Raw genomic sequence first — 4,903 nt, 5'->3', positions numbered from 1 at the left:
TCTGCTCCTCTTTTGCTCTCCTGTTTACACTCTCCGCTGAATTCCAGCCGGTCTTACTTTGTAACAAATGCTATTTTTGCAGCGACCTTGCTGCGCCCGCGCTGTGTATTTTGGATCGGCGCCCTACTCAGGTTTGACCTCACGCGGTGTCCGCGGAGAGGTGAAAGAATGTTCTATGGGGGGAGGGGGGTGTCACGTATGGTGGACGGGGAGCCGTTATTCTGCGGATTTCACCACCTTCTAATTATAGTCGTAGCCAAATATTCCTGACACAACATGAACCGCGGCGGTACTCCCACCTGATGGAAAGTTCCATATTAGAAGAACTCTGAGCAGAGATAACACATTCTATCTATGGATAGATCGAGCCCCGGTATCAGGAAGCCGGGCAGCGAGTCATTACATGGCCCCCCAGCTTCCTGATTGGCCAGAAAGCCGGCTCCATGCTTCCTTGCCAAATGTTCTGATACTTATCCAGATGGGGGGAGGTAGGGATGCACCGATACCGATACTAGTACCCGGCCCAAATGCTCCGATACCGGAACTTCCGGTATCAGGAAGCCGGGCAGCGAGTCATTACTAGAGGATGGGAAGTTCGGATCTTTCAAATTAAATCGGTTCATTTGGATCAGTTCGTTCAAAAGAACCGATTCATGAATCGAATCTTCGGTTCACTGGCTGAGTCGGCTGACAAGCCAGTGAACCGAAGTTCAGGAGCTGTCTGAACCTTCATAGAAGATTCGAATCAGAGGACGCTGATTCAGAGAAGGGTGTCAGGCAGCTCCTGGGGTACATTGATCCTAACACTGTCAATAAATTTAAGTGAAAAAGAATAAAATAAATAAGAACTAAAACCAAAAATTGTTTATTTAAAAAAAAAAAATGTTTTTAATTTTTTTTGTAAATGTGTAATTATCTGCCCCACTGTAGAGGTCATGGTTGTCGGAACTAAACAAATCCAAGTATGGGGGGGTGAAAAGCTCAGGACTGGAGTTTCTAATCTAAACTCTCTCTGTCCCTTATCACTGCTGCAACCTGCTAATTGATTCCTTGTATTGTTATACTGGTGGGGACTCTAACTCAAAGAATCGAAAAGAGTTTACTGAGTTAAGGAATCAAATGAGTCTACTAACTAAGTAAACTCATTCGATTATTTTACTACCCTGTGTCCCCGAAAATAAGACCTAGCACTATTTTTCAAGATTCCTGTAATATAAGACCTACCCCGAAAATAAGACCTAGTTTGGTGGTAGCATGTGAGGGAGAACATGAAGAGCAGGAGAGATGCAGCAGATCAGCCTGCAGGGACATACTGTATTAAGGGGATGACAGGGGACTCCCTCCGGCCTGCGCAGTGACAGGGAGCACTCAGTACCATACTTCCCCAACAGCTGCCCCTTTGAAGGCGCCGCTTAATGTAATGGTACTGTAATGTGTACCGGTAAATGGTACCGCGCTGTCCGCTGTCTGATGTCCCCTCTGCTGCACCGCTGGTACCCCTGTCCCTGATGGCAAAGGAGGCTGGTGCTGTAGAAAGCCAGGCTGCGGCGGAGGGAGCAGAGTTGCATTAGCCGATACTCCCTTTATAGCGCCGGTTACTAACTTCTAACATAACTTTGAATGGTTGTACATTTTGTTGCAAATTAAAAAAAAAAAAAAACATCCCCCAAAAATAAGACCTAGTGTGCTTTTTTGGGGGCAAAAAAAATATAAGACAGTGTCTTATTTTCGAGGAAACACGGTAGTAGATTCTTTCGATTCTTAGACTCAGCCAACTCATATGATTAGACTCTGTGTACTGTGACTCGGATGTGATTGGTTGCAGGGAGGGGAGGGGCTGGCAGAAGCCTGGCTTTCACTCTAGGGTCATATTACAAGCTAGCCAGCTAGAGTCTCTGCTATGCGTCACACGGAGCTGCTGCAAACGGTTCAGCTCACTCAGCTGAATCGACTCCACCAGTTCAGTGAATAGATTCAAAAGAACGATTCGTTCATGAACTGGACATCTCTAGTCATTACATGCCGCCCGGCTTCCTGATTGGCCGGGAAGTCGGCTCTATGCTGTTTGGCCGGCTCTTCCGGTCAGAGGGAGATTTCTGACCGGCAGTGCCACGAGGGAACATGGAGCCGGTTTCCCGTCAAGTAGCGCTATCGGTGCATCCCTACGTCCCCCATCAAAAACCGAAAAATAAATAGATTTAGATATACTTTAACCCCTTGCTGACCGCAATGTTTACACCCCCTTCCTGTCCCGGCCTTGTAAAGGAAAAATTACCGAAACTTAAAAAAAAAAAAGGTTCCCCAAAAAATTGGGTAACAATAAATGTTTTATAACTTATATAAAACATTTATTACCCAATTTTTTGGTAAAATATAAAAGTCGGGGTCACGTCGGGTTAATAGACACCAAACACGTCAAGCCTTAAAATTGCACGCGCCTGCGAAATCTCAAAAAACTACAATACCCAAAATTGGCCATAGACGCCTTAAAAGCTTTTACTGCTCATTGTTTTAGTGTTATCAGTGATGGATGGCCCTAAAATGATTGCTCTCACTCCGACATGTAACATGTGTAGCACAATTGTCGTTTTTGCATGTTGGCGCAGCTGACGCGTATTTACGTTTATATGTGCGTAAACGTGGGGGACTTAAACATTTTTTTTTTTTTTTATATATGTGACTTTTGTTTTTGTTTTTTAACTTTTTTTATACACTTAATGTTATTGCTATCACATAGGGGATAACAATCCCCCTATGTGATAGCACAGGCACACTGACAGGTCCTCTTTATGGAGACATTAGGGGTCTCCCCTAATGTCACCTGGGGACCCCCAAAGAAGCTAATGAAGCACAGATCTGCTTCACCAGCTTCTTCTCCGGCTATAGCAGCCAGAGGACAGACAGCTGAATGCGGAAGTGATGTAATACACATCACTTCCGCATTCAGACGTCGGAGGAAGATCAGTAAGGAGGAAGATGTTGATCTTCCTTCTGACACCCACGCGGGCCGCAGATGGGGAAGCGGAGCCCGGGATTGAAGGCGAGGGTGCAGTGTAACAGCCGGTATCGGCTGTTTGCATGTAACAATTTTGTTCTGCACGGGGGCGCGCGCAAGCAGAAAAAAAAAGCAGTTTATTTACGGCAACTCGCCAATGGGGGTTTGCCGTCTGTTTTTTTTTTTTTACGACAGGCGGACGGCAAGCAGTTAATTATTACAGAGCCGCGTCAAATCGCGTCTTTTATATCCGCCAAGAATTCAACTTTAAAAAAAATAAAGAAACATTTTCAAACAAAATGTGCTTTTTATTGACACAATGTTGTCACCAGTGTGATGTGAGCGATGAATGAACGTCAGCGGCGGGAGATCAGTGACAGGACGCAGATTATTGCATCATAGGCGGGGGGGTGGGGGGGGAGGGTCCCCGGTATGTAAAGTGACACCATGTGATATAAATGACATCCGTGTCACCGCTCCGCATTCTCCATGTTTGTGGTTGGCAGTAAGTTCGGTCTTCATAGATCAGCGCTTGGAATCTTCAGCAGAGATGGCGGAGGTCACATTTCTTATGAAGATTGCGGAGACATTTTTTGAAACATAGGACATAGAACAGGGATGGCCAAACTCCGGCCCTCCAGCTGTGGTGAAACTACATATCCCATTAAGCATCTCCCCCGGGAGTCATGTCTGTGGCTGTGAGAATCTTGCAATGCCTCATGGGATTCGTAGTTCCACCACAGCTGGAGGGCCGCAGTTTGGCCCCCCTGACCATATTCCGCAACTTCACTATCCCACCACTGCCCTTACTGCTCCATCCCAATGTCCCCCTGAAGCCATTGCTCCTCCTCCTTCTCATTGCCCTTACCCCTCTTTATTGCCCTTAGGCTTCCTCATTTACCAGCATTGGTTTTACTTCACACTGTTGCCCTTTCTCCTCCTCCTTATTGCCCTTACTTCTCATTATTAGCCCAGCATTGCCCTTTCTCCTCCTGGTTACCGGTCCAGCAATGCCCTTACTCTTCCTCCTTCTTATTGGTCCTCATTACCCTCACTCCCAGGGCCAGGCCAAGGGGTAGGCTGAAGAGGCAGCTGCTTTGGGTTCTTCAGCGGTGGGCAAGTAGAGCAGGACCTGCAACTGCTGAAGTAGGTCACAGCTTATGGGTGGGGAGTGTACTTTGGCCTTCTTGCCTTGTCATGTCACTCTTCAGTCCTCGTTTTTGGCATAGCATTGCCCTTACTCCTCCGCACCATCCCACTACTGCCCTTACTCATTGACACTGTTCCACTGCTGTCCTTATACCTTCTCACTGTCCCACTGCTACCCTTACTCCTTCTCCTTATTGCCCCACTGCTACCCTTACTCCTCACTGCCTCACTGCTACCCTTACTCCTTCTCACTGCCCCACTGCTACCCTTACTCCTTCTCACTGGCCCACTGCTACCCTTACTCCTTCTCACTGCCCCACTGCTACCCTTACTCCTTCTCACTTCCCCACTGCTACCCTTACTCCACCTTCTCACTGTCCCTCTGCTACCACCCTTACTCCTCCTCCTTATTGCCCCAGTGCTGCCCTTAGTCCTCCACCTAATTTTCCCACTGCTGCCCTTGCTCCACATACAGCGTCTCTTTGTTGTATTGTTACCATCCGTCCCCATTTCCCAGGGACAATCCCTATTTTGAGAAACAAGTGTTCCCTGTGCTGTCCCCGGCCACCCACCGGTGCAGTGCCAGGCACCCAGGACACCCAGTGGCTGTCACCCAGATCCCATCAAAGGGTCTGTGAAGGAATGATGCGACTAAGTGGGCGGAGCAACGCAGAGCTAAAAAAAAAAGGAGGAACATTGTGCAGGGGAGAAGAACCCTGACATTCAGGTAAGTGGGGGTGGGGGGGGATGGGGGAGGGG

The sequence above is a fragment of the Nanorana parkeri genome, unplaced genomic scaffold (assembly GCF_000935625.1).
Source record: "Nanorana parkeri isolate BGI_ZX_2015 unplaced genomic scaffold, ASM93562v1 scaffold588, whole genome shotgun sequence".
In the NCBI taxonomy this organism is placed as follows: Eukaryota; Metazoa; Chordata; class Amphibia; order Anura; family Dicroglossidae; genus Nanorana; species Nanorana parkeri.
Note: the sequence above shows the minus strand (reverse complement) of the source record.